Source organism: Mesoplodon mirus, assembly GCF_964341445.2.
Source record: "Mesoplodon mirus genome assembly, chromosome: X".
Lineage (NCBI taxonomy): Eukaryota > Metazoa > Chordata > Mammalia > Artiodactyla > Ziphiidae > Mesoplodon > Mesoplodon mirus.
In genome coordinates this window covers 92,356,792-92,380,990 of record NC_138981.1, presented here as the reverse complement: position 1 = coordinate 92,380,990, position 24,199 = coordinate 92,356,792, and the positions used below count along the sequence as shown (strand labels likewise).

General features: G+C 37.1%; 1 protein-coding gene across 3 annotated transcripts in view; it reads left to right on the top strand.

Moving 5' to 3' along the window:
* NUP62CL (nucleoporin 62 C-terminal like) overlaps positions 1-24,199 on the top strand; it is a 69,672-nt gene that overhangs the window by 1,172 nt on the left and 44,301 nt on the right. Inside the window, exon 2 of one of the 3 annotated variants that reach the window (XM_082608943.1) lies at positions 1,725-1,749. The exons of the other annotated variants lie outside the window; for them this stretch is intronic. The gene's annotated coding sequence lies outside the window, so the exon portion shown is untranslated. The remainder of the gene's footprint in view (positions 1-1,724; positions 1,750-24,199) is intronic. 3 annotated transcript variants of the gene reach the window in all.

Below are 24,199 nucleotides of genomic sequence, written 5' to 3'. Positions count from 1 at the left end.
ATAAAGGAAGCAATTAAGTTGACTGGGAGAATAAAAGCTATAATTGGTCTGTATTAGCACATTCCCCCTTTTCAAAGCACACAGGTTGTCTTATTTTCTGTCATTCTAAAACATTAACTAAGCCCCTCTTTTTAAAATTATAAAATATTTCAGACAGAAAATTACAGAGACTATTATACACCATCATCCATGTACCCACCAAAGATTTAACAATTGTTAACCTTTTGCCATATTTTCATTAGATATTGTTTTTTTAAGAACTAAAACATTACACTAAAACTAAAACACTACCTCTTTGTAACCCTTCGCAATCTCATTTCCTTCCCAATCCCAGAGATATTTGTTCTTCTGAAGTTGTTAAATATTTTTCCTGTGTTTTTAAGTGCACTCAAACATAGATGGCCATAAATGATTTGTAATATATTGTTTTGTATGTCCTTTGACATTTTCATAAATGGTATACTGTACTAACTCTTCTGCAACTTTTTGGGGGTCAACATTGTTTTTGAGATTTGTCTATACTGATAAATGTAGATAAAGTTAGTTATTTTAGGGGGGATAAACTGGGAGATTGGGATTGACATATACAGACTACTATATATAAAGATAACTAATAAGAACCTACTGTATAGCACAGGGAGCTCTATTCAGTGCTCTGTAATGACTTGTATGGGAATGGAGTCTGGAAGAGAGTGAATATATGTATATGTATGTCTGATTCACTTTGCTATACAGCAGAGATTAACACAACATGGTAAATCAACTATACCCCAGTTAAAAAATTAATTTAAAAAATTTAAAAACTGAAATAACATATATATAACTCACATAAATACTAAAATGTGAAGTGATTTTTATTTTTTACACAATTATTTCAGTAACACAGAAATATTCAAAAATGCTATCTTGCCATTTAGTATGTACAGTTTTCATAGGTTTCTCCTGGTAGACTTATTGCACAATCCAGGAATAAAGCTTAAAGCAGAAAGTCATTTAGGAGTAATAAAACCTAAATTAACAAAACACAAAAAAGTTGCTTTTATTGATGTAAAGTAGCCGTCATATAACTATGCCACTTAAAAATATCTCCATTCCACTATTGTTGTTGGACATTTAGGTTGTTTCAAGTATACAAATATTCATATAAATCATACCACTAAAAGAGGTACCTAAAATAGGCAAATTCATAGACACAGAAAGTGAATAGAGGTTACCAGAAAGTAAAATAGAGGGGCTGGGGGAGTGGGCAATAGGAAGTTATTGTTCAGTGGGTACAGAGTTTCTGTTTGTGGTGATGAAAAAGTTTCGCAAATATTGAATAGATAGTGGTGATGGTTAAACAATGTTGTGAATGTACTTAATGCCACTGAATTGTACACTTAAAAATGGTTAAAATGGTAAATTTTACATTATATTTTACCACACAAAAAATTACAAACATAAGAATTATGCTTATTTTTCAAAGGCATACTTTGAAAAATATACTTGATGACTAGTTTTTTGTGCAGTAAAGCCCTGAGAAAGGTGAGATTTATTTTAAAAAATAAACTTGAATTAAGTTATATTAGCCAGATCTATTTTTCCTTGTAAAATGATATTTTTTGAAATCTTTAAATGACTACTATTACTTCATGCTTGTATAAGATTTTTATGAATACTAGTATGCTTCAGAAGTTTCCAGTTTTTCATTTGTTTTTTTTTTTTTTTTGCTCTTTTTCTCCAAGGTTTTGAGGGAGGATTCTTCTAAAAGTGAGTAGGCCTTGAGGCTGTACTTTGCATTTGAATGCCATTCCTCTTTCATTTCTTAGACTAGTTCTCTCCAGTGATGTACTCTCTCCTTTCTCCTCTCCCCTCTCCTAATCCTGTTCTTTCACCGCTGCCCTTTTGGGTCCCTCTGCCTCCTTTCCATTTAGCCAAGCCTTCTCTTTGGGTTTCTCTGCCCTTCACTCCCGTCCTCTCTTGAGTCCCCTCCCCTGCCTTGTATCCTTCTCAGCTCCTCCAAGATTTCCCCTCTCTTGAGTCCTTCTGCCCACCCTCCCCTGTGGTCTCATCCCTGGTCTTTTCTTTTCCAGTGTTGTAACTGCTAAAGACATTCACTAAAATAAGACTTGTTTCATGGAAATTTACAGTCTTCTCTGCAGTGTCAGACTTGCAATATTCGGAAAGTTGGTCTTAATTTTGGGATTTGAAAAAACCTTTCTAGCCTTTAAAATAAGATTCTGACGTTACGGCCTTGACAAGTTACAGTATGAGTACGAAGGGGGAGAAAAGCACTTAACGTGAAAGATAATCAGTGAGTTATATTGCTTAAGATGTTTAATGTGAACTGAAAACTAATGCACAATTTTCCGTAGCTCTATATTTTATTTTGGCATAAAATAAAATGATTACCATTAGAGGTTTGATCCCTTCCTATTTCCTTGAAAATGGCTGTGCTAATTTCACCTCTCCCTATCCATTTCTCTCTGGCGACTCAAACATTTAGGATAAAACATTGGTAACTCAGTTTGTACTTCCAGAGTTGGCATCAATCACTGTCAGTGCAAATAAGGACCCTATTGTACTTTGAGGCTTCAGTTTTTCTACTTTCTTCTTTAGTTCCATTTCTGTAATGCTTTCTTGGTGGAAAAGGGGTTTCTTCAGTGATTTGGTACTTTTCCTTTGCTTCTCTGCCTCTCTCCTTAGTTCAATAATTAATATGTTAAGGAACCATATGTATCCTCAGAAGTTACTATTTATTGCAATGGTTTTATACCATGACTAATCACATTGCATGAATTTTCAGGCCAGGTTGTTTAGTCATGATGTTCTTGAGAAGGTGAACTGAATTCGTGGAGTGGTGAATGGAATTCACCATTCACGTGGACTTCATGCCTAGTAACTAGGCATTTTAGGGAGAACGTTGTCTCCAAAGAGGATTTGCTTCCAAGAAGGCAGAAAAACTTTTTAATCCATTACATGGCTGAACTTCTATGCTAGTCACTTCTTGACAGTTATTTCTCAAAGTACTGTGGGGGAATAATGGCATGAGTGATTTTCCCCCAAATCATTTATACTTTGTGAGACAGAAGCCCCTAAACATTTATGCTGAAATGACTTATAATAGGTACCCAGGCTTGAACTTATTTTGTTTCTGCTCTTTGAGATGCAGATTTATCTTCCTAATATGTGTTGCTTAAGCTAATGTTACACTGAAAGTATTGTGTTCATTTCCTTCACTTACTATTTGTTTGACCTTGGGAAAGTAATTTAGTATCTTAGAGCCTCAGTTTCTTCAACTATAGAATGGAGATCAAAATACCTTTACGGTTTGTTGTAGGTAATTAAAAGATGAGGAATTTCAGATTCGATAAGTGCTTTTATCATTTACCTTTTATATAAGGGATTCAAGAACTTAAGTGGTAAAATGGTATGTCCTGAAATGACCTACCATCACTTATTGATCCTCAGTCAGGTTTCTTACTAACCAGAACATTCCTAGGACCTATAAAGGACGATAGGTAGTACACAAAGAAGATAATTTGCATTCTGATAAATGAGATAGTTGTGTAGTGATTTTTTTGAATTGTAATTTGAAATGCAATTTATGTTCACTCTCTGGGCCAGCTTAGAGAGTGCCCCATAAATATCCCTGATTGACTTATCCTTCACTGACAGTGAGGACAACCCCAGCATTATATTTTAGAAAGCTTTCATATAGCACTTTACTTTAAATTAAATTAGACAAGATAATATATGTGGAGGGCCCTTTGTAAACTTATTTTTAAGAAAACATTTTGGTTACTCAGTGAAACTGCCAGAATTTTAGAGGTGAGGAAACAGATTCTAATGCATTTAAGTGACTAGCACAGCCCAATAGGTGGCAGCACTGATTGAATTGCCTCATTTAGATTGGACTACCAGGCAGGGATCATCTGCCCAGTTCCAGGAGCCTTTTCAGTGAGCTCCGATGATTTCTTTAGGCCTAGTGAATTTTCTGCAGAAGTCCTTCACCATCTAGTACTTCTTTCTTTGAACATGTGTGCTTGCATTAATACATCCAGGATGGAACTGTAAGCTGGGCTCAACATAAAAAGCTGTAGTTTTGTCAACTTTAAGCTCCTAGTCAGGCAGTGTGGATAAGGAGAGAGCACTCTGAAGAGGAATAGAAGTTGGCTAGAGGAACTCAACAATGACAGAGACAGATATTCCTACTCATAGCCACATAGAGGGAGTACAGACTTGTTTTCCATTTTTTATTAAAGTAGTGATATGCAGAGAGAAGCTAAAGTGTGCTAAGGTCTTATTTGTTAAAAAGGATATGGAATACTGATTAACTTCAGGCTTTCTTAGAAGAACATAAATTTAAATGTGTTAAAGAATTCAAGAGAAACTCATACAAATAAATATAATTAGCATATGTAACTTCCAAGTATGGGAAAAATGATGGAATACAGAAAATTCCATCAGTCCAATTATGCAGAAAAAGATAAGATAATACAACATGGCAAATAAAAAAGACAAAATAAGATGGGAGAAATATGAGTCTAGTTTTGTCAGTAGTCATAATAAATGTTAATAAATTAAACTCACTCATTAAGAGATTCTTAGACTCTATTTTAAAATTTTCAGCTTTGCTATTCATCAAAACCACACTAAAAATGACTCAGAAAGGTTGAAAACAAAGGGAAGGAAAAAGATACACTAGGCATATAGCAACCAAAAGAAAAATGGTGAAGCAACATTAATGTCAGACAAAATGTGATCTCAGGCAATTTAGTAATAAACAGATACTTCACACTGATGAAAGAAAGGAGATCTGCCAAGAGAGTATCGACCATGAATCTATGCCCCTAACAACATAGTCTTGAAATATATAAAGCAAAAAAACAGTGGAATTATAAGCAGAAATTGATAATCTCTAATAATGAGAGACCTTTTTTTTTGGAAGTGAGGTTTATTATTTTTTTGGTGCATTGGGTCTTCGTTGCTACGCGTAGGCTTTCTTCTAGTTGCGGCAAGCGGGGCTACTCTTCGTTGCAGTGCGTGGGCTTCTCCTTGCAGTGGCTTCTCTTGTTGCAGAGCACAGGCTCTAGTGCGGGCTTCAGTAGTTGTGTCATGTGGGCTCAGTAGTTGTGGCTCATGGGCTCTAGAGCGCAGACTCAGTAGCTGTGGTGCACGGGCCCAGTTGCTCCGCGGCATCTGGGATCTTCCTGGACCAGGGCTTGAACCCGTGTTCCCCGCATTGGCAGGGGGATTCTTAACCACTGTGCCACCAGGGAAGCCCATGAGAGACATTTAAAACACCCTTGTTAGAAACTGGTTAAGCAGAATAGATTAAAAAGATTTTTTTAAGTACAAGGATGTGACAGATATACGATCTAAATGAGATGGAAGGGAATTTTTAATTCCAAATTCTTAATGACAGATTCATTTTTAGTCCCAAGGTGATTTTCATTTGTTTTATTTCTCAAATTTCTAAGGAAGAAAATATTTAAATATTCATGCTACATTTAACAGAGAAATTCTAATAACAGGGTAATTCTTAAATTACTTTCAAAAGAATGGAAAGTCCACAAATGAAAGGGCACAAGAAAAAGTTCCACCTTTTGATGGCTACCAGAAGTTTTTCCTTTGGCCTGCAATATGACATTGATGACACTACCTAATTCTGAAAGTATCAATGTCTATGACAGTATCAGAACCATGGTTTGGCAACAGTATTTTTTCTGTCAACAGTTGTGATATTATCATATACTTATATATCATAAATATGTAATATATAATTATATAACATAATAATATAATATTATTATAATATAATTTATAATGCTTATAACCTCAGGAGTGTGGTACCCTTAGGCAATATAAGACTAAATACAGCAAGTGCTCTTATTCTGCCCAGAATGCCTTTCTTTCTGTGCCTTCCAGGACTGAGTTATTATACCACTGAAATCACCCTTTGGAGCTCACATTTTAAAAGTTCTAAGATGTGTATGACTTAAAAATAAGCATGTCATATTAACACATTTAGATAAATATTGTCCTTCAGAGTTAGTCTTGGGGAGGTGTTCACTTATAACCATGACACGAACACTACTCAAGATACTGTATTTTACCAATTTTAAGAGGTATAGTTTTCCATATTTTAACATCTCTGCAGTTGAAATGAGTCTTAACAGTTGATGGTATCTTACAGTCCCTTTTGGCTAGGTGGCAGTTGTGATGTCATAGTTGTTTCCATATGCACATTTAATATCAAAATGTCTAGGATCAAAACCTGCAAATGGGTGTCTTGGGTGAAAATCCCAGAGATAATAGGGAATCACCTGTAACTCCTAGAAACCAATGGTTGTGGGGAGCGAATGCAAAAGATGGTTAATCAGGTTTAGTTATTGATTATGCTGAAGTGGGAGACAAAAGGAGGCTAGTCTACATATTTGCAAAGCTGGCTTGAAAGCATAGCAAAAATGGTTTTTAGTTCTCTTATGAGTTCTTTTAAGAATTGCTGCAGCAACAATGCTCCTGGTGGCACAGAAGACTTTAAGAAATTTGAGTGGAAAATTGAATTCTGAATATTTTTTCTTAATATATGCATGTTTGATTAAAATCTGTGTCTACATTGAAAGGAGCTCTTTCAAAAAGTAAAAAAAAATTAAGTGATGATAAGGAACTGTAACAGGTTGGTGTTGGTTTTTTTTTATTTTTGTTTTTGTTTTCCTTTTTACTGGTGTATAAAGTAATGGGGCTCATAACTTTGATGAAATATTTTTGATACTGATTTCTTAGAATTGCCTTTCAGAGCTATTGTGAAAAACCTGATTGTTAGTTGCATCCTGTTTTAGAAATCTTGACTGGGATAGAATGATAAGTACACAGTGATTTTCCCTTAACACTTTAAGGGATATTTAGAGATATTATTCCATCTTCTTCTAACATTTACTGTTGCTAATGAAGAGTCTGCTGTCAATCTGGTTGTTACTCCTTATTAGGTAAATGATTTTTTCTCTCTGATAACTTTCAGATTTTTTCTCTATACTTAATATTTTAGGGTTTTAATATAAAGGGTGTGTGTGTGTGTGTGTGTGTGTGTGTGTGTGTGTATGGTGGTGGGAGGAGTTGCCTGCTTGCACTTGGTGGCTTTAAATATGAGGACTCATTTTTCTTCAGTTCTAGCAAACTCATTTATTAACTCTGAATAATGTCTCTGCCATACTATTTTTTTTCCTTCTGACATTCCTTCTGGATATATACTGAAATTTCTCTTTTATTTTCTCCTTATCTCTTAATTTCTCTTTTCTTTCCCATCACTTTATCTGCCCTGTGTTCTGGCAGATTCTTTTCTTCTGTTCTCTCTTCCTGTTCAATGATTTTTTTTCCTCTTCAACTGTGTCTAGTCTACTATTTAAATCTATCCATTGAGCCTTTTTATTTCTGATACTGTATCCGTTTCTTGGATTTCTCCATGGTTCTTTTTCACATTCACTTGTTTGTTTTTATGGATGCTAATTCTTTCTTGAGCTCTTTGAACATATAAAACATTTTAATGTGCCATTCATATTGCTCTATCACCTCTAATTCCTTAGATGAGAATTTCCTCAATTTTCAGGTCTATAGACTACTTACTTAGACCTTTTGTAGTTCTTGTCTTTAAGTTAGTTTTCTTGGGGTGTTTTGGATCATGGGTGACCTAGGAAGTGGAGATATCTCTGATAAGTGATGTCATGGACAACCTGCCTGGGCCCTGAAAGTTTCATCAGATCCTAATTAGTGTTTTTATGTTACCATCTTAGCTTGAAGTTTCCACACCACAAAGGTAAATTGAATTTGAGCCGTCTGTGTATATCTTCTGTACCAGCTTGGGGTTCCTGCATGTCTCCATTGCCTTTTGCATTCTCCTATAGAGATTTCCCAGATATAAGCTCCACTAGGTTTCTGCTTATTGAGGAGCCTATGACCTTACCCTGTGGCCTCAAATTTACCCACAATCTAGCATATTTCCAGTTTTGAGGGCACACATCTCATTCAAGTCACCCCTTGGGCTAAGCAGCTTCAGCTTCTGCTCATAGATATGAATTCCCTGTCTGGCACCTGAAAAATTGTCTTCTTTCTTTCTTTCTTTTTTTTTTTTTTTTTTTTTTTTGGTCATGCCGCGGGGCATGTGGGATCTTAATTCCCCGACCAGGGATCGAATCCGTGCCCCCTGCACTGGAACTGGAGAGTCTTAACCACTGGACTGCCAGGGAAGACCCTGTCTTTTTTCTTAAAAAACTCTGTATTTTTTAAAAAGTATTTTTGTAAGTGCTTTTGAACTGATATTTCTTGGAGTTTGGAGTATAAGAGAGTGATTCCAGTGTGGCTCCCATCTACTGTCTTGACTTGGAAGTCTCGTTGAGATCTCTAAAAATTTTCTTCTTCCATTCCTCTCTTACCTCTATTTAGGGTTTGGAGTCAGGAGCCGGTTTATTTTTGGAGGAACTGGTGCCCCTACCGGTTGGTTCACTTCTGGCTCTGCAGAGACAACCACTTAGCTACAGAGTTTACTTTCTCTACACCTGGTATAGGAGGTTTAACTTAGGGACTCCATTCCAACCAGTTAGAAGTTCATCTTCTACCGGCCTGTTCTCACTCTGTAACACAACTCCAGCTAGGCAGAATACAGGATTCAGCTTTGGAGCACCAGTTGCATCAACTCCTATCCCAGTAGGAACTGGATTTCCTTAGGGTAAGAAGAGTACCATTTGATTCTTTTAGTGGTTACAATGGTAATCATCTTTCAAAGACAAACTTTCAATTTGGAGTATGGAAAGGGTAAAGGGATGGTGTGGCATTTCAAAGTCAATTATTAGGAATTATGCTACTCATCCCCAAGGTAGTCCTATAAATTGAAGTCATTTCTGATTTGAGACACAAGGCACGTTGAATTCTGCTCTGTGGTATCCCTTCGTTTTATGTGAGCCATAGGAAGAGTACTCACTGGGTTTTGAACATATACCATCTTGGAATTAGACTGCTTGCTTATTAAATGTCTCTCTCTAGAGAGATCTTTGTCTATTGATCATTTTAATGACCTTGGATATACATTCTTCCCTCCTGCATCTCAGAATTTTTAAAGGGAGCATTTTAAAAAATGCCTTTCTATGTAAATTCAGTTGGATCTAGCCCTTTCTTTCAGTAACACCTGATAGCCTGATGAAAGCTATTCCCTCTGGAATTCTCCCCTATAACTGTTAGTTATCTAATAACCTGTAATTGAGTGTTAAATAACCTTTCTTAGGACGGGTAATTTAAATACTGAAGCACTTTCTTTTGTGGGTCATGAAATACATTTAAAATTTTCTAGAAACTCTATTAAAGGGATGCCTCACGTGACTTTGTGATTCAGTGTCTAAAACTAAAAATTATGTTTTTAATAAAGTCTTCCAGACTGGTGGAAGAAGTGTAAGTTCTGTTGTCTGTACTGAAAATAAAAATTTTGGAACTACTCCTTCCCCATCAAAACATTTAAAACTTTTGTTCTTAAAGTAGACCAAATTAGGAAACCTTTATCTGTGGATGAGCGAATAGGGAGCTCTGTACATGTATTCCTGTATTAATATCTGGTTATCTTTCCTTCTGTATTGAGATGAAATAACCTATGGAATAAAATGTTATAAAACTTAATTTGACAGGAGCTATGTTATCTAGCTGCCATTTAATGTGGCAGCGAACTATTATATTGATTTTTTTTCCTTTTTCTATTTAGAATAAATGCAATAAAATTAAACTTGGGCAACAGGGCTTTCACACAACCTACAGTGATTCTAGGGGCTCTTGAGCTGGGTGCCAGCACCCGTACTAATGCTGTATCAAGTAGTGCCCTATCACACCAGGGGACAGCATCCACTCCTTTTGCTTTTGGCTCTGTTACTCAGTCTGCAACAGGGTTCTCGTTCATTGGTGGAAGTGCACCTCAGACTGGGTGCACCAATTTCAATATTGTCTTGATGGGGAACGCCTCTCAACCAACAGTGTTTGCAGGATTACCCCTCACTCCTGCTACTCGGACGTCTAGTGGAACGATTGCTACACAATCAGTTACTCCTTTCAACCGTGGTGGACAGTCCACTGGTAAGGTTTGAACTCTGCTCTCTAATGGAGATGCACAGTATTCAAGATTGATTTTGAGATTCTTATTTGATTGATTCATCTGAATATGACTAACTTCTCTTGTTGGAGGTTAGTGTTATTGATGAATGCAATAGAAATTAAATCTAAACTGCTCCGTCTGGTTTTGCACTTTTAGGTTTAGAACCAAGGAATGTTTGTTTGGGGGGAAAGTTACAACCTTCTGAGAATGATTAGTCTAGACAAATTGGCCTCTAGTAATAGTAGAGTTACACTGAAATGTTTTGTTCAACTGTTTAATGCTTGTGTTTACCAAGTATATTTTTCACAATCTGTTGGTATGTTCTGTTTTCCTTTTTTAAAATAAAACTTCTGAAATGAAATTTATCAGGAGGTACAATAAAACAGGAAAGAATATTTTTGGAGTAGTATAAAATTTTAGAGAATATTAATAATGTAATAATAAGTGAGTTATATGGCATAGTTGGGGAATGGTAAAATATTTTGGCTAGTAGAGACATTTTACATGCATGGGTTACCAGTTTCTAAATAAGTCGGATTCAGTAAAATGCATTTAACCTATACTGAACATTAATGAGAAGACATTTAGGATCTTTCTAAACTAAAATGCAGTTAATAAAAAGTACTGGTTGATAAACCATATAAGCTTGGTTTTACTGTAGATGCCTCAGATATTTTAGAGCTTGAGAAATACACTGAGTGAGATATTGTATACATTTTACTTTATGGTATATTTTATTGAATTACATATTCATAGTAATGGTTTCAGAGCTTTTGGAAACAACCAAAAATGTAAAATATTTTAAAAATTATAGATAATAAACAACTTATTTATAATTCAAATTTAGTAGTGATAATGTAACCAATTTTGATTGGTTGGAATGGCATTGTAGGACACAAAGAGATGAAGTGGAGCATTAAAATCATTATGATACTAGAATATTTGGTCACTACCTTGGGGGGCATTATTTTAATTGTGTACAAATGAATTTTTGATGTTACAAATAATACATATCTGTTATCAATAAAAAGCCAAACAGGAAATAAGTGTTTGAACTTTGCCTCTGTTAGTTACTAGTTCTCTGACCTTGGACAAGTTACTCTAACCTCTCAATGCTTGGTTTGCTCATCAATAAGTGCTCAGCGTTTTACCTTGTAGGGTTGTTGTGAGGATTAGGTAGGTAAGTGAATATAAATAAGTAAAGTGCTTAGAACCTTGTCTGACATGTATATAATAGGTATTCAATAAATGTTAGCTATCTTTGTCATTTTTATGAAAGTATACATTTCCCCGTGGTGTTAAATATGTTGGATATTATCCCTTTTGTTTGTTTGTTTTTTAAGCTTTGGTAGTTTAACACTGAAAATAGTATCATAGCATCATGTTCATTTACATTTTCCTTTATTAGGAGTAAGGCTGACTTCTCTTCAAATGATTGATTAATTGTATTTGTGTTTTTTTCGTGTGTTTGTGTGTGTGTGTGAGAGAGAGAGGGAAATTGAATGAATTCCCTTTTTGTATCTTTTGCTCAGTTTTCGGTCTTTTTTTCTTTTTTTTTTTTGGCCACACCATGCGGCTTGCGGGATCTTAATTCCCCCAACCAAGGATCGAACCCAGGCCCTCAAACCCGTGCCTTTGGCAGTGGGAGTGTGGACCCCTAACCATTGGACCACCGGGGAATTCCTTGCTCAGTTTTCTAATATGGTGCTTATGTTTTTCTCATTTATATGCAGTTGCAATATCCTAACCCTTTGATATTTGTATAAGAAGTATTTTTGTACCTATGATTTCTGTTGGTGACAAAGTCACAGGTACTACTAACCTACGTGGTTTGTTGCCTACCTTTATAACTAAGGAAAGTGCTCAGGTTCTGCTAGATGTTAGTGAAAATGAAGATGTAATTCCCCTCCCCCCGAAAAAGAAGTATTTTCCCCAGTTTGTTTTGGTTTTATTTTACTTAGTTTTATAGATATTAAAAGATTTTAAATTTTTAAATTAAGCTTTTTATTTTGACATAATTGTAGATTCTCATTCAGTTTTAAGAAAAAATACAGAGATCCCACATACCCTTTGGCCATTTTCTCCTTGTGGTAACATCTTGCAAAACTATAGTACAATATTGCAGCCAGGATGTTGATATTGGTAGTCAAGATATAGAATAGTTCTCTCACCACTAGGATTCCTCATTTTGCCCTTTCATAGCAACACCTACTTCTCTTCTGCTCCCACACTCTATTTAACCCTGGCAACTATTAATCTGCTCTCCATTACTATAATTTTGTCATTTCAAAAACGTTATATGGATGGAATCATACAGTATGTAATCTTTTGGGAATGGCTTTTTTCACTCAGTATACTTCCCTTTAGATCATCCAGATTGTTGTGTGTGTCAGTTGTTTGTTTTATTGCTGCATAATATTCCATGGTATGGATGTCAATTTGTGTAACTATTTGTCATTCAAATAATTTTTCCTCTGTAGGTCAGATGACATTTTTCTCTTGCTGTTTTCAATATTTCTTGTTTGTCTTTAGTTTTCAGAAATTTAATTATTAAGTGTCTTGGTGTAGATTCCTATCATTCTGTCATCAAGTTCATTGATTCTTGTCTCTATCCCCTCTGTTCTGCTGCTGAGTCCTTTTGCTTGGCTTCAGCTTTGCATTTTGGTTATTGGTTATCTGGTTATCTCAAATTTCCACTTGGCTCTTCTTTATATCTTCTATTTCTTTGTAGAGATTTTCATTTCTTTTCTTTTTCTTTTTTTTTTTGCTAAGGGTATTTTTTCTTGTGTTTCAAGTGTGTTCATAATTTCCTTTTGATGCACTTTTATCATGGATGCTTTGAAATATTTGTCAAATAATTCTAACATTTCTATCATCTTGGTATTGTCTTTTTAAATTCCATTTGAGATCTTTCTGGTTCTTGGTAGGAAGAGTGATTTTTAATTGAAACCTGGACATTTTCTTATTATGTTATGAGACTCTGAATCAGATTCAAGACTTTTGCTTTAGCTGGCTTAACTTGACATTGCTCTGGCATGAGACAGAAGGGTTTCGCTGTGTTACTGTAAGGTGGGAGTAGAACTTCATTTTCCCCAGTCCGTCTCCATTGCTACCCAAGGCAAGGGTCTCCTAGTTACTGCTGGGCAGGAGTGGGAGTTCCTGCTCCTGATGTGGTTCCCACTGACACTGTGAGGACATGGTTCATTAACTGCTGGCAGAGATAACATCCTGGCTCCCTACTTGACCTTCTCTGATACCATCCTGGCTGGGGTACTGGGACACCTGGTTATAGCCTCACAATTGTGGAAGTTTAAGTTCCTCACTTGCTGTTCTCTGGAATAGGTAGGGAGTGGGACCATACTTTTTTCTGTGATGTTTGGTTATTGTCTAAAAATTTTCTGTCTTGTTGGTCTGCCCCATTCTTGTCTTTTGTCTAGAGATAAGGTTTTTGTTGGATTTGTTTTTGTTTTTCTATACCCATTGTTGTTTCTGACTGGCCAACCTATTCAACTCCAAGCCTGGGAAATACGAGGCAGAAAGAAAACCTATGGAATTCATTACCATAATATTCCTTGGGTCTCAAGATCCCTAGTTGATTTGACTTCTCGCCACCTTTCAGGGTTTTCTTGCTTATTTTATATATAATGTCCAGGGGTTTTAGGCATACGTAGTGGGAGGAATAGGGAAAGTACATTTTCCTGGAAATGGAAATCCTTAAGATGTAAATTTTTATGTTGTCAAATCTCTCATTCTTCTGAGTTTCTCTCTCTGGACTTACTTGTATAGACCTTTTTCACCTTAGGATTCTTAATTCTTTTTGTTCTTTTATGGTTTATATTTTTAGGAATTTCCTGCCTTCCTATTGATTACTTGAACATTTTTAGAATTCCATTATATTTTTAGGAATCTTTTTTTCTAAATGATTAGTGAATTAAACCATAGTATTTCATTAAATGGCCATTTTTTCCCTGTTGATTTGAGATGCTGCCTTCCTCATACACCAAATTATTATATATGCTTGGTTCTGCTTCTGGACTTCCTATTTGGTTCTATTTGTCTGTCCTTTCTTCCTCTAGTATCACCATTTTGTTATAGTAGCAAGCCCCACTATCTTGTAGTGTATGGCCACCTTCCCCCATTCTGTTTAAAAAAATGCCTATTTTCTATGGCTAACAATTTATTAAGCTAGTTGACATTTTCCTCTGTTCTTAAACATGAAGGAATTAAGGCTGATTTTGTTAGCCTTATAGCACGAGATGGAGAAAATTATGATATTGAACCCTTCCTCTTGTCCAGTGGTTCTCAACTGGAGGCGATTTTTGCCCCTTCTCCCAGAGGATATTTGGCAGTATCTGGAGACATTTTTGGTTGTCCAGACTGGGTGAGTGTTACTGGCATCTAGTGGGTAGAGCCCAGGGATGCTGCTAAATACTTTGCAGTGCACATAAAGGAAAATTTTGTTGTCCTCAACACACAACCTTTTGACACCAAATATATGGGGGTTCTTCCCACACCAACCAATTCTCCAATCTCCAGACACCAAATGGGTGTCCTACAATTCAGCTATGATGCTCACCACCTGGAGGTAGCACAGACCCCACAGGGTAAGGGCTCAGTTCCTCAAGACTGTCCCCCACTTCAGATATCAATTGCAAGTCCCAGGTTGTCACCTGTACTTCTGACCAACTGGCTACAAACTGGGGGTGCCTGTGACCCCTCCCTCCTTGGGTTGGATGATTTGCTAGAACAGCTCACAGAACTCTAGGAAACACTTGACCTAAAATTTCTGGTTCACTATAAATGATACCATTTAGGAACAGCCAAATAGAAGAGATGCGTAAGGCAAAGTATGGGGAAGCAGCCCAGACCTTCCATGTCCTCTCCAGGCATGTCACCCTCCTAGCACCTCCGTGTGTTCACCAACCCAGAAGCTCTCCAAACCCCTTCATTTAGGGTTTTGATGGAGGTTCAATTATGTAGGCATGATTGATGAAATCTTTGGTCTCTGGTGATTGAACTCCATCTCCAGCTCCTCTCCTCTCCTGAGACGTCAGAGGGTTAAGCTAAAAGCCCCAACCCTCTAATCACTTGGTTGGTTCCTCTGGTAACCAGCCTCTCAGCCTTAGGGGCCTTCTAAAGTTCACCTCATTGACATAAATCAGGTGTGGTTGAAAGGGACTTGTTAATAAATAACAAAAGAGGCTCCTTTCACCTTTATTGCTCTTGGAGCTATTTCTGAAACTGGGGACAAAACCCAAATATTATAACAAAAGATGCTTCTATCTCTCTCCTCACTTAGGAAATTACAAGGGTTTTAGGGTCTCTGTCCAAGAAAGGGTACAAAGACCAAATATGAATGTGTTAAATCCCAGCATGGGACAGTCCTCCACAACAAAGAATTATCGGCCCAAGCTGTCAGTAGTGCCATGTTGAAAACCCTGTTCTAGTCCTATGATTAGGAAAATGAGACTTTGTCTTTTAAACCCTTCCTTATTTATGAGTAAGGCTCCTTTAGCTTAAAAGCACATCATATTAAATGGCATTTGTTTCCTTAGTTACCTCTGGGTATGTGATTTAAGGTCAGGCCCCTGAAATTATGCCAGTATCTGAGAGAGATGATCAAGACTTTAAAGTATGGGCATAACTCAAGTGTAAATTTAATTAGCGCTAGTGAAGAGATTTCAGTAATACAGTCAGTTACAAAATAAATAATGCAAAAAACAGTCACCTTCCCATGTTTAAACAATAGTAATTGGGAAATATAATGGGGGAAGTTCCCATTAACAATTTCAACCAGAGGTATGAAATGCCTAAGAATGAACTTTAAAAATGTGTCTGATCTAAATGAAGATATCCATAAAATTTTACTGAGGAATGTAAAAGAAGACATGAATAAATGAAGAATACACACGCTCGATAGTACAGGAATGTCATTTAGTTCTAAATTAATCAACACATTTAACATAATTCTTATAAAACCACAATGGGAATCTTTGGGGGAAGGAAAGGAAGGAGGGACTTGACAAGGTTCTAGAGTTTAAATGAAGGGGATAAATGCACGAGACTAGTCATGTCTTGTTTTTTAAGAAAAGTAATGATAGTGTACTTGTAGAAAAATATATGAAAATATATTGTAAATTTATTCTCTGACTGTAAGTTTAAAATATTTAGTATAAAAAAATAAATGAATTCTAGTGCTTCAATAATTGGAACTTTCTTGTGGAACAGGGATAGAAAGAAAAATCAGTGAAAAATTTTAAAGTACAGAAACAAACCTGGGTTTATGAAGATGACATTTCCAATCTGGGGAGAGAGGATGGAGTAGTGAACAAATGAATTGCAATAGCTGGCTAGCCAGGTGACTTGAGGGAAGGGGATTATGTTTTGCCTAAAAAGATTAACTGAAAGAAATACTAGGTGAATTAAAGGTAGAAAATGAAACCATAAATATTTTAAAAGCATAGGTGAATATGAAAATGTGTAAATAATATTTCTTGGGTTAGGGAGAGGACCATTTATTTAAGTATAATTTTTAAATATATAATATAGTCTGTCAAATGATTTAAAATTAAGACTATAAAAATAGTATAAATAAGTATACTGCCCCCATCTACCCTGTATTACTCCCTCCCCCCTTCCCCACCCTCTCTATTCAGCTAACCACTGTAATTGTATGTATCCTTCCAGAGTTTCTTCATGGATTTGCTAGAAATAAAAATATATATTCTTAGCCCTCTGCCTTTTTAAAAAATAATATAAATGAGAGTATACTCTACACATTATTCGGTACCTTGCTTTTTAAACTTAAAACTTTATACACTTATTTTAAACATTTTGTAGCTCTTTTCACATCAATCAGTATATGGAGAGCTTCCTCAGTATTTTTTATAGCATCATAGAATTCCATGGTCTGGATGTGCTATAATTTATCTAACCCTTTGCTGGTGGACGTTTGGGTTGTTTCCTCTTTTGCTAATATAAACAGTGGTGCAATGGATCTTATTTTACATGTCATTTTTCAGGTGTATAAGTATATCTTTGTGGATAAATTTCTAAAAGAAGTATTACTGGTTTACAAGATAGATGCATTTGTAATTTTTAAAACATTGGCCACTTATTTTGCATAAGGGTTATACCAGTTTACACTCCCATTAGAAATCTCGGAGGCTGCCCATTTCTTCACAGTGTCCTTAAACAGAGTGTGTTACCAGTTTTTTTTATTTCTTCCCATCTGTTAGGTGAAATTGTTCTCAAGGTAGTTATAATTTGTGATTTTCTCCTAAAAGTGAAGTTGAACACCTTTTACATGTTTGAGGGTATTTTTTTTATTAGTTTCTGCTTTATAACAAAGTGAATCAGTCATACATATACATCTGTTCCCACATCCCTTCCCTCATGCATCTCCCTCCCTCCCACCCTCCCCATCCCACCCCTCCAGGCGGTCACAAAGCACCGAGCTGATCTCCCTGTGCTCTGCGGCTGCTTCCCACTATCTATCTACCTTACGTTTGGTAGTGTATATATGTACATGCCTCTCTTTCGTTTTGTCACAGCTTACCCTTCCCCCTACCCATATCCTCAAGTCCATTCTCAAGTAGGTCTGTGTCTTTGTTCCCGTTTTACCCCTAGGTTCTTCATGACATTTTTTTTAATTCCATATATATGTGTTAGCATACGGTATTTGTCTTTCTCTTTCTGACTTACTTCACTCTGTATGACAGACTCTAGGTCTATCCACCTCATTACAAATAGCTCAGTTTCGTTTCTTTTTATGGCTGAGTAATATTCCATTGTATATGTGTGCCACACCTTTATCCATTCATCCGATGATGGACACTTAGGTTGTTTCCAGCTCTGGGCTATTGTGAATAGAGCTGCAATGAACATTTTGGTACGTGTCTCTTTTTGAATTATGGTTTTCTCAGGGCATATGCCTAGTAGTGGGATTGCTGGATCATATGGTAATTCTATTTTTAGTTTTTTAAGGAATCTCCATACTGTTCTCCACAGTGCCTGTACCAATTCACATTCCCACCAGCAGTGCAAGAGTGTTCCCTTTTCTCCACACCCTCTCCAGCATTTATTGTTTCTAGATTTCTTGATGATGGCCATTCTGACTGGTGTGAGATGATATCTCATTGTAGTTTTGATTTGCATTTCTCTAATGATTAATGATGTTGAGCATTCCTTCATGTGTTTGTTGGCAGTCTGTATATCTTCTTTGGAGAAATGCCTATTTAAGTCTTCTGCCCATTTTTGGATTGGGTTGTTTGCTTTTTGCTATTGAGCTGCATGAGCTGTTTATAAATTTTGGAGATTAATCCTTTGTCAGTTGCTTCATTTGCAAATATTTTCTCCCATTCTGAGGGTTGTCTTTTGGTCTTGTTTATGGTTTCCTTTGCTGTGCAAAAGCTTTGAAGTTTCATTAGGTCCCATTTGTTTATCTTTGTTTTTATTTCCATTTCTCTAGGAGGTGGGTCCAAAAGGATCTTGCTGTGATTTATGTCATAGAGTGTTCTGCCTATGTTTTCCTCTAAGAGTTTGATAGCTTCTGGCCTTACATTTAGGTCTTTAATCCATTTTGAGCTTATTTTTGTGTATGGTGTTAGGGAGTGATCTAATCTCATACTTTTACATGTCCCTGTCCAGTTTTCCCAGCACCACTTATTGAAGAGGCTGTCCTTTCTCCACTGTACATTCCTGCCTCCTTTATCAAAGATAAGGTGACCATATGTGCGTGGGTTTATCTCTGGGCTTTCTATCCTCTTCCATTGATCTATCTTTCTGTTTTTGTGCCAGTACCATACTGTCTTGATTACAGTAGCTTTGTAGTATAGTCTGAAGTCAGGGAGCCTGATTCCTCCAGCTCCGTTTTTCATTCTCAAGATTGCTTTGGATATTCGGGGTCTTTTGTTTTTCCAAACAAATTTTGAAATTTTTTGTTCTAGTTCTGTGAAAAATGCCAGTGGTAGTTTGATAGGGATTGTATTGAATCTGTAGATTGCTTTGGGTAGTAGAGTCATTTTCACAATATTGATTCTTCCAATTCAGGAGCATGGTATATCTCTCCATCTATTTGTATCATCTTTAATTTCTTTCATCAGTGTCTTTTAATTTCTGCATACAGGTCTTTTGTCTCCTTAGGTAGGTTTATTCCTAGATATTTTATTCTTTTTGTTGCAATGGTAAATGGGAGTGTTTTCTTGATTTCATTTTCAGATTTTTCATCATTAGTGTACAGGAATGCCAGAGATTTCTGTGCATTAATTTTGTATCCTGCTACTTTACCAAATTCATTTATTAGCTCTAGTAGTTTTCTGGTAGCATCTTTACGATTCTCTATGTATAGTATCATGTCATCTGCAAACAGTGACAGCTTTACTTCTTCTCTTCCGATTTGGATTCCTTTTATTTCCTTTTCTTCTCTCATTGCTGTGGCTAAAACTTCCAAAACTAAGTTGAATAAGAGTGGTGAGAGTGGGCAGCCTTGTCTTGTTCCTGATCTTAGTGGAAATGGTTTCAGTTTTTCACCATTGAGGACAATGTTGGCTGTGGGTCTGTCATATATGGCCTTTATTATGTTGAGGAAAGTTCCCTCTATGCCTACTTTCTGCAGGGTTTTTATCATAAATGGGTGTTGAATTTTGTTGAAAGCTTTCTCTGCATCTATTGAGATGATCCTATGATTTTTCTCCTTCAACTTGTTAATATGGTGTATCACATTGATTGATTTGCGTATATTGAAGAATCCTTGCATTCCTGGAATAAACCCCACTTGATCATGGTGTATGATCCTTTTAATGTGCTGTTGGATTCTGTTTGCTAGTATTTTGTTGAGGATTTTTGCATCTATGTTCATCAGTGATATTGGCCTGTAGTTTTCTTTCTTTGTGACATCCTTGCCTGGTTTTGGTATCAAGGTGATGGTGGCCTCATAGAATGAGTTTGGGAGTGTTCCTCCCTCTGAAATTGTTTGGAAGAGTTTGAGAAGGATGGGTGTTAGCTCTTTTCTAAATGTTTGATAGAATTCGCCTGTGAAGCCATCTGGTCCTGGGCATTTGTTTGTTGGAAGATTTTTAATCACAGTTTCAATTTCAGTGCTTGTGATTGGTCTATTCATATTTTCTATTTCTTCCAGATTCAGTCTTGGCAGGTTGTGCATTTCTAAGAATTTGTCCATTTCTTCCAGGTTGTCCATTTTATTGGCATAGAGTTGCTTGTAGCAATCTCTCATGATCTTTTGTATTTCTGCAGTGTCAGTTGTTACTTCTCCTTTTTCATTTCTAATTCTATTGATTTGAGTTTTCTCCCTTTTTTTCTTGATGAGTCTGGCTAATGGTTTGTCTATTTTGTTTATCTTCTCAAAGAACCAGCTTTTAGTTTTATTGATCTTTGCTATTGTTTCCTTCATTTCTTTTTCATTTATTTCTGAGCTGATCTTTATGATTTCTTTTCTTCTGCTAGCTTTGGGGATTTTTTGTTCTTCTTTCTCTAATTGCTTTAGGTTCAGGGTTAGGTTGTTTACTCGAGATGTTTCCTGTTTCTTAAGGTGGGATTGTATTGCTATAAACTTCCCCCTTAGAACTGCTTTTGCTGTGTCCCATAGGTTTTGGGTCATCGTGTCTCCATTGTCATTTGTTTCTAGGTATTTTTAAATTTCCTCTTTGATTTCTTCAGTGATCACTTCGTTATTGAGTAGTGTATTATTTAGCCTCCATGTGTTTGTATTTTTTTTTTCTTTTTGCGGTATGCGGGCCTCTCACTGTTGTGGCCTCTCCCGTTGTGGAGCACAGGCTCCGGATGCGCAGGCCCAGCGGCCATGGCTCACGGGCCCAGCCGCTCCGCGGCATATGGGATCCTCCCAGACCGGGGCACGAACCCGTATCCCCTGCATCGGCAGGCGGACTCTCAACCACTGCGCCACCAGGGAGGCCCCATGTGTTTGTATTTTTTACAGATCTTTTCCTGTAATTGATGTCTAGTCTCATAGCATTGTGGTCGGAAAAGATACTTGATACAATTTCAATTTTCTTAAATTTACCAAGGCTTGATTTGTGACCCAAGATATGATCTATCCTGGAGAATGTTCCATGAGCACTTGAGAAAAATGTGTATTCTGTTGTTTTTGGATGGAATGTCCTATAAATATCAATTAAGTCCATCTTGTTTAATGTATCATTTAAAGCTTGTGTTTCCTTATTTATTTTCATTTTGGATGATCTGTCCATTGGTGAAAGTGGGGTGTTAAAGTCCCCTACTATGATTGTGTTACTGTCGATTTCCCCTTTTATGGCTGTTAGTATTTGCCTTATGTATTGAGGTGCTCGTATGTTGGGTGCATAAATATTTACAATTGTTATATCTTCTTCTTGGATCGATCCCTTTATCATTATGTAGTGTCCTTCTTTGTCTCTTCTAATAGTCTTTATTTTAAAGTCTATTTTGTCTGATATAGAATTGCTACTCCAGCTTTCTTTTGATTTCCCTTTGCATGGAATATCTCTTTCCATCCCCTTACTTTCAATCTGTATGTGTCTCTAGGTCTGAAGTGGGTCTCTTGTAGACAGCATATATATGGGTCTTGTTTTTGTATCCATTCAGCCAACCTGTGTCTTTTGGTGGGAGCATTTAGTCCATTTACATTTAAGGTAATTATTGGTATATATGTTCCTATTCCCATTTCCTTAATTGCTTTGGGTTCATTATTGTAGGTATATTTCTTCTGTTGTGTTTCTTGCCTAGAGAAGTTCCTTTAGCATTTGTTGTAAAGCTGGTTTGGTGGTGCTGAACTCTCTCAGCTTTTGCTTGTCTGTAAACGTTTTAGTTTCTCCATCAAATCTGAATGAGATCCTTGCTGGGTAGAGTAATCTTGGTTGCAGGTTTCTCTCCTTCATCACTTTAATTATGTCCTGCCACTCCCTTCTGGCTTGTAGAGTTTCTGCTGAGAGATCAGCTGTTAACCTGATGGGGATTCCCTTGCGTGTTATTTGTTTTTTTTTCCCTTGCTGCTTTTAATATGATTTCTTTGTGTTTAATTTTTGACAGTTTGATTAATATGTGTCTTGGCGTATTTCTCCTTGGATTTATTCTGTATGGGACTCTCTGTGCCTCCTGGACTTGATTAACTATTTCCTTTCCCATATTAGGGAAGTTTTCAACTATAATCTCTTCAAATATTTTCTCAGTGCCTTTCTTTTTCTCTTCTTCTTCTGGAACCCCTATAATTCGAATGTTGGTGCGTTTAATGTTGTCCCAGAGGTCTCTGAGACTGTCCTCTGTTCTTTTCATTCTTTTTTCTTTATTCTGCTCTGCATCAGTTATTTCCACTATTTTATCTTCCACGTCACTTATCCATACCTCTGCCTCAGTTATTCTGCTATTGATCCCATCTAGAGTATTTTTCATTTCATTTTTTGTGTTTTTAATTGATGCCTGATTCATCTTTAGTTCTTCTAGGTCCTTGTTAACTGTTTCTTGCATTTTGTCTATTCTATTTCCAAGATTTTGGATCTTGGAAATAGAATCTTGGATCAGCTTTACTATCATTATTCTGAATTCTTTTTCAGGTAGACTGCCTATTACCTCTTCATTTGTTAGGTCTGGTAGGTTTTTATCTTGCTCCTTCACCTGCTGTGTGTTTTTCTGTCTTCTCATTTTGCTTATGTTACTGTGTTTGGGGTCTCCTTTTTGCAGGCTGCAGATTCGTAGTGTCTGTTGTTTTTGGTGTCTGTCCCCAGTGGCTAAGGTTGTTTCAGTAGGTTGTGTAGGCTTCCTGGTGGGGGGTCTAGTGCCTGTGTTCTGGTGGTTGAGGCTCAATCTTGTCTTTCTGTTGGACAGGTCCACGTCTGGTGGTGTGTTTTGGGGTGCCTGTGTCCTTATTATGTTTTTAGGCAGCCTCTCTGTTAATGGGTGGGGTTGCGTTCCTGCCTTGCTAGTTGCTTGGCATAGGGTGACCAGCACTGTAGTTTGCTGGTCGTTGAGTGAAGCTGTGTGCTGGTGTTGAGATGGAGATCTCTGGGAGATTTTCGCTGCTTGATATTATGTGGAGCTGGGAGGTCTCTTGTGGACCTGTGTCCTGAAGTTGGCTCTCCCACTTCAGAGGCACAGCACTGACTCCTGGCTGCAGCACCAAGAGCCTTTCATCTACCCGGCTCAGAATAAAAGGGAGAAAAAGTAGAAAGAAAGAATTAGTAGAAGAAAGAAAGAGAGAAAGAAAGAAAGGAAGAAGGAAAGAAAGGAAGGAAGAAAGAAAGGAGGGAGGGAGGGAGGGAGGAAGGATGGAAAGAAAGAAAGGAGGGAAGGAGGGAGGAATGAAAGAAAAAGGAAGAGTGAATGGAAGAAGGGAGGGAGGGAGGGCAGAAGGAAAGAAAGAGAGAAAGAAGGAAAGGAGGGGCGGAGGGAGGGAGGGAGGAAGGGAAGGTAGGAAAAAAAGAAAGAGCAGGTAAAGTAAAATAGAATAAAGTATGAAATATAGTAGCGTTATTAAAATTAAAAAGTAATTATTAAAAAAAAAGGACAGATAGAACCCTGGGACATATGGTGGAAGCAAAGCTATACAGAGAGAATCTTACACAGAAGAATACACATACACTTTCACAAAAAGAGAGCAGGGGGAAACATCAAAAATCTTGCTCTCCAAGTCCACCTCCTCAATTTGGGATACTTCGTTGTAAAAAGAGGAAAAGGGCGAGAAGTCTGAAATCTTGCTCTCTAAGCCCACCTCCTTAATTTGGGATAATTCGTTGTAAAAAGAGGAAAAGGGGGGAAAGTCTTAAATCTTGTCCTCAAAGTCCACTTCCTCAATTTGGGATGATTCGCTGTCCATTCATGCACTCCACAGACACAGGGCACATCAAGTGGACCGTGGAGCTTTAATCCGCTGCCTCCGAGGCTGCACAGAGAGATTTCCCTGTCGCTTCTCTGCTCTCACAGCTCTCGGGTCTCAGCCTTGGACCTGGCCCCGCCTCTGCGCGTAGGTCGCCGGAGGGCGTCCATTCTTCGCTCAGACAGGATGGGTTTAAAGGAGCCGCTGATGTGGGGGCTCTGGCTCACTCAGGCAGAGGGGAGGGAGGGGCGCGCAGTGTGGGGCGG